The 6,009-nt window shown below is 39.6% G+C and overlaps 1 long non-coding RNA gene across 1 annotated transcript in view; it reads right to left on the reverse strand.

Moving 5' to 3' along the window:
• Positions 1–466: 466 nt before the first annotated feature.
• The window catches only part of LOC121929853, a 22,517-nt gene continuing 16,974 nt past the window's right edge, over positions 467–6,009 (reverse strand). Inside the window, exon 4 of the long non-coding RNA XR_006103758.1 lies at positions 467–575. This is a non-coding gene — a long non-coding RNA (uncharacterized LOC121929853). The remainder of the gene's footprint in view (positions 576–6,009) is intronic.

Raw genomic sequence — 6,009 nt, forward strand, 5'->3', positions numbered from 1 at the left:
TTGTAGGGCCTTTGTTCTTCACTGGGACTCCTGAAAGACACATACAGTAAAAATGGCTATTTCAGACTTTCTCACCACACCCCACAGACCCGCATTCTCCGAGGTCCTTCCTTGATTCCCTTACATGTCTATTTCCTTGTTCTGCCCTCACTGAGGGCAGAACAAACTACTTCTTGTGGGATGAGATCACAACAGCTATCATAGCACCTAAGGACACAGTCAGGAGGAGGCCAGAAAAAGAACTATCCAAGTAGAGTGGAGGGTTGAATAGAACCCCAGGGCTACATATTGCCCAGAACAGTTCTAATGATCCCTCCCCCACAAAAAAGAAACCACACTTTCTTAATCTACCATTAGTTTCTTTCTAGTCCTATGTTGTTTTTGTGATCTCAGGAGCTCTCTGGGAAATGAATTTCAAGCTTATATTGTATAAAATAAGAAGATGGGGTGGGGGGAAGCAATGGGAGATGAATATAAGCAATGCATTTATTTATGACATTAAAAGATGGCTCCCAAGGAACCCAGCAGCACCTGATGGATTGAAGCTGACAGGGCAGTGTGTCCCTCTGTGTTGCCTGCAAAATTGAAAATACAAACAAACATATAAATAAATAGCTTTTCTTTTTTTATAGTCACTCTGACACATTAGTATAATTAGCATCATTAATCAAGATGAGGCACTTGATACCTAATGTACTTTACACAGGTAATAAATAGCCTTTTCTTGACAAAAACCTCTGTCTCTTGGCTGCCAAAGTATGTTCAGTTTTTCCTGCACTGGAAAGCAAGAAAGGTCTTGAAATGAGGGGGAAAGCAGGTGCCAAGAATGCTGTGAAACAAAGGTAAGATCAACATTTTAGGATGTAATCCAATAAGGTTTTCTCCTTTGTGGTCCCCAAAGGAATTTATTTATTTAAATGCATACATCAACACATCCTTCATCTAAAGCATGCCATCCAACTTCCCTGCTTGTGCAGGAACAGTTCTGATTAATTCTATGTTGTCCTATTCTTTTCACCTATTTTTCAATGTTTCACTTTCTCTCTCCTCATCCCATTTACCCCCTTTGTCCTTAGCTTACTTCTGTGGCTGCAAACTGAGTTCAAATTACAAAGTATATATATATATATTTAAAAAGCATAACACCAGGCACCAACATATATCAGTAGAATCAGAGAATCAGAAAGTTGGAAGGCAATCTATAATTTAACCCCCATCACGCACCTAAAGCGCTCCTGAGGGCCATCCAACTTCCAAAGAAGGAGAGGTCACTACCTTTCAAGGTCTTCTGTTTCACCACTGAACAAGTCTTACCATAAAAAACTTGTTGGGATATAGCAACTTCGCATGCTAAGCCTTTCTAGTACTATATCTCTATGATGCTTTTAGGCCAAGACCTTTTCTAGGAATGCATGTCAATTGTAGTTTTATTGTTTACTAGCAGCCCCTCCTCACATCCTGCTCTCATTTTCCTGTTTACCATGAGGACACTTAATTTCCTTTGTCCTGGGTGAAGAAGACACAGATCAAGTTGCCATTACTAACTTGCTGACCAGCTCATCAGCATGTCCTTTGTGAAGATGGATGCATGCTGAGGGAGTATCTTTCTTTTGAGATGCTTGGAGACTGTTTTTCTACCTGATTTTTCCTGCAACATAAAGCTGTGCCTGTGTACTTGTTCATACACATGATTTTGTAAGTAAACTTATCTTTCTTTTTCACTTTTAACCAAGTGACTGTGTGTTTTTCATTGGGGACACTGGGGGCTGGGAGAAAGGTGTGGAGCTAGTTAAACTATTTTTCCTGCTTGCTCACTCTTTTGCTGTGGGGAACTTTGCTAGCAAGACTAAAGTTAATCTTGCTTCTCCTTCCTGAGTTTCTAACAATTCTCAAGGAAGACCCAATATTCCCAACAAAACTTTTTCCTAATGCTTGTGTACAACATAGTTTTTTCGTGGGGGTTTGGGCTATGTTGCTGTGTTGTGGAAGAGTTTATTCCTGATGTTTCTCCTGCATCTGTGGCTGCTATCTTCAGAGGGTGGTGGCATGGAGATGTGTCAGGTATATATACTATATGACCCTTGGTTGGCAGGAAATGATTTACATGTTAATCTGTGTTGGCCTGTTGATAAATGTCCAGGCCTCAGGGTGGGAGGAATATGCCAACAACTATCAGGTCAGAATGCACAGCGAAGCCATTGAAATTCACAAACACCTGGACATTTTCAACAGAAAAGAAGAAACCTTTAAAGTAAACAAGGTTTGGCTACCAGTCCTGAAAAACACCAAAATCAAGACTCAGCACATGCAAATTAACATCATCCAGGGTCAGAGGGTTTCCCAGCAGACAATGGATCATGAATTAAATAGACGCAAAGCCTTCTGGCATATTCCTCTCACCCTGAGGCTTGGCCATTCAGCAACAGGCCAACACAGATTAATATGTAAATCACTTCCCTCCAACCAAGGGTCACACAGTATATATACCCCACACACCTCCATGCCATCATTCTCTGAAGATGCCAGCCACAGATGCAGGTGAAACATCAAGAATAAACTCTTCCAGAGTAGTCAAAGAGAACATGACCAAGTGGTGCCAAAATTTTGACTTTACACTTGAGATGGACCAATGGGGAAAAACTTGGAGAAGGAGATTGAAACATACCTGTAGTCAAAATGTAAAGGTTTTTTTAAAGGTGGTATTTGACTCTTGATAAAATGAGTAAAATGTATAAAAATTGTAGCAATTTATGTTGGAAATGTGGTAAAGAAAGGGGTTGGATATACCACATGTGGTGGACCTGTGCTAGAGCCACAAAAGTCTGGAAACAAATCTATTTTGAAATAAAAAAAGTTACAAGGTTAGATAATCTTAGATTCTCCCCCAAATTTTTTTCTGTTAAATATGATTGAAGAACCTATTGAGAATAAATTTGGTAAATTATTGTTCCATATGTTATCAGCGGCAAGAATGATCTACATGAAAAACCGGAAAATCAAGGAGATACCAGTGGTGGAGGCCTGGACGCTTAAACTGTTGGATCTGTTCGAAATAGACAAACTAACAAGTGGAATTAGAAACAACCCTCAAGCATGTATAAAGAAGAATGGGAAAAGATTATAGTATACCTTCAAAAAAAAGTGGGGGGAAATCAGTACTTTAGGAATGGAGTTAGATTAAAGATGAAGAAAGTGAATGAAAGTATGTGGTGAACTCTAGTGATGATTTGTGTAGTAAAAGCAATGCTTATGTACTAACTATGAATTTAAGGGAAGAGATTGCATAAAAATGGAGGCATGAATTGGTTTAGTTTAACTTTATTATTAGATAATCAAAAAGAATGATTAAATCTCAAACCCAGGCATGCAATTGGGAAGTAATGTGTGAGGGATGTTTGGATTTATTCTTTTCTTTCTTTCTTCTCCTCTTTCTATTATGTATCTTATTATTTTCCTCTCTCCTTTTTTCCTTTCTTTTTCTTCTCTTTCCCTCTTTTTCTTTTCTGCCTTATGTATGTGCTATGTCTATGTTATGTTTGAATAGTTTGATTGTATATATGTACTTTTATACACCTTTTAAAAATTCAATAAAATCATTTTTAAAAAAGAATAAAGTCTTCCAGAATATGGCCACATAGAACTTCTTTGCAGCAAGAGCTGTTTGACCATGGAATAAACTGCCTCAGAGGGTGGTAGACTTTCCATCTTCGGAGGCCGTTAAACAGAGGTTGGATGAGTATTTTTCAGGAGTGTTTTAGTTGTGCATGCCTGCATGTCAGGGGGTTGAACTAGATGTCTGTTGTGGTCCCTTCCAATGCTAAGTTTCTACAGTATGATTCATGAAAATGATGACTGGAACCCTGAATAGGAACCTTTTTGCTGGGAATAAGGATGCAAGTATGTTGTATTTTATTTTATTGCTAGTTCTACTTGAAAACTGACTAGATGTGAATGGGTAAGGCACGGTGCTGTGATGCTGTTTGTATGTTCTCCCATCTGCCCTCCCTGCCAGTCAGAGCAGTGACATCTTTACCCGCATGGTGTTTTCCTCTTTTGTGGTGATTTAGGGCTCTTCATGTGCATTTAAGTGAACCTTTTCTGTGCATTCACCACTACAACAACCTCCTTTTCTTTTGTGTCCTCTTTACTCTATAGGAACTCGACACCCTTCCCCCTCCAAACTCCTCCAAACATAATTGAATCCACTCTTGCTGTACTTCTATGAAGCTCTCGTTACAAAAGGCTAAATGCTTTATTCCTGAGAATGGCCTGAGATAAAATTCCCCAGCGGTGGCAGATCTGAGGAAGAGAAATAAATATCCCTCTGCTTTATAACTGTCTTCCTAGCTGTTTATCAGCAGCAACACACAAACAGAGTCCTTAGCTGTCTGCTGGGCTACTAATAATACAAACCAGCAAGGTCTTGCAGATACCTTTCTATCTAAATCAATCTGCTGGCTTCTCTTTCATTAAACAAACTGTATTAATGCAGTCTCTTGTGTCTGAAGTAGTTCCAGAGCTTGGACCTGTGGAACTAAGAGTAACCACTGAGAACTGGGGACTTTGATGGCAGTGGGAGCAACAAATCTGTTCTGGTTTATACAGTGGACCCTTGTTATACGCTGGGGTTTGGTTCCAAGATCCCATGTGTATAACAAAATCCGTGTATGCTCAAGTCCCATTAAATATAATTTTTTTTGTTTTTTTGTTAATGACATAGCAAAATAGTATCCCTAATAAAAAATGGAAAATCAAGGTAAATTTATACTTTTTTGGAACATTTTCAAACCGTGTATGCTTGAATCCGTGTATAAAAATCCATGTATAAGAAGGGCCGACTGTAGTTTAAGCTGTACAGAGCTATCCAAAGTGCTGAACCAGTTTTGGCCAAAGATAGCTTTCCAAAACCTGGTGAATTTCCAGCATACTTTGTGCCAGGTTAATTTTGAGGAGCCACTTCACACCAACTATTAATTCTTTGGGAAATGTTGCATCATGTTTGGACACAATCCTATTTAACACTGCTCAGCATAAACTGTGTAGCTGTGCCAGCATATTTTTGTTATGAGTCTCATAACTTCCCAGCTGCTCAAGAGGCTGTTCTTGGAACATTTTGGTCACCTTCCAGTCATGGGTTGGGGGACAAAGCTGTGCCCATCTGCTGTTTTACAGTGGGAATAAGGAAATAGCTTGCATAGGATGGGGCGGTATTTGATACCTCCTTACACAAGTTTTTAAATAGTACGAACAGAATAACCAGGATCTATGCCAGCATGAACCAGGATTCCTGATGGCACAGTGGTTAAATCCCTGTACTGCAGACACTCCCTCACAAACCACAAGGTTGTGAGTTCAATATCAGCCAGGGGCTCAGGGTTGACTCAGCCTGGCATCCTTCCAAGGTTGCTAAAATGAGTACCCAGCTTGTTGGGGGCAATTAGCTTACACTTTGTAAAGTGTTCAGGGAGTGCTTAAGTGCACCGAGAAGCGGTATAGAAATGTACTTGCTTTGTTTTGCTATAATGCCCTCAAAGGCGTCTGGCCTCTATTCTAAGAAATGGACAATATCATTGCCATTCCCATAGACATTCTTGCACTTGTTTCTAAAGGATAACCAATGGTCAATAATGGAGGCCACTAGGGGATTCCAGAAGAAGGTCTGCATGCGCTTTATGGATTATAGCAAAGCCTTTGACTGCATAGATCATGAAAAGCTATGGCTTGCTCTAAGTGAAGTGAGAGTGCCACTGCATTTGATTGTCATGATGCATAATCTGTACTCAGGACAAGAAACTGTTGTCAGAACAGAATATGGAGAAACAGAGTGGTTCCCAATTGGCAAAGGGGTCAGGCAAGGCTACATTCTGTCACCCTATTAATTCAGCCTGTATGCAGAAAACATCATACACAGAGCAGAGGCAGGAGGAGTGAAGGAGGCCAGAGGAGGAAGGAACATCTATTATTATTATTATTATTATTATTATTATTATTATTATTATTATTATTATT

Source organism: Sceloporus undulatus, chromosome 4 (genome assembly GCF_019175285.1).
Source record: "Sceloporus undulatus isolate JIND9_A2432 ecotype Alabama chromosome 4, SceUnd_v1.1, whole genome shotgun sequence".
NCBI classification, from domain to species: domain Eukaryota; kingdom Metazoa; phylum Chordata; class Lepidosauria; order Squamata; family Phrynosomatidae; genus Sceloporus; species Sceloporus undulatus.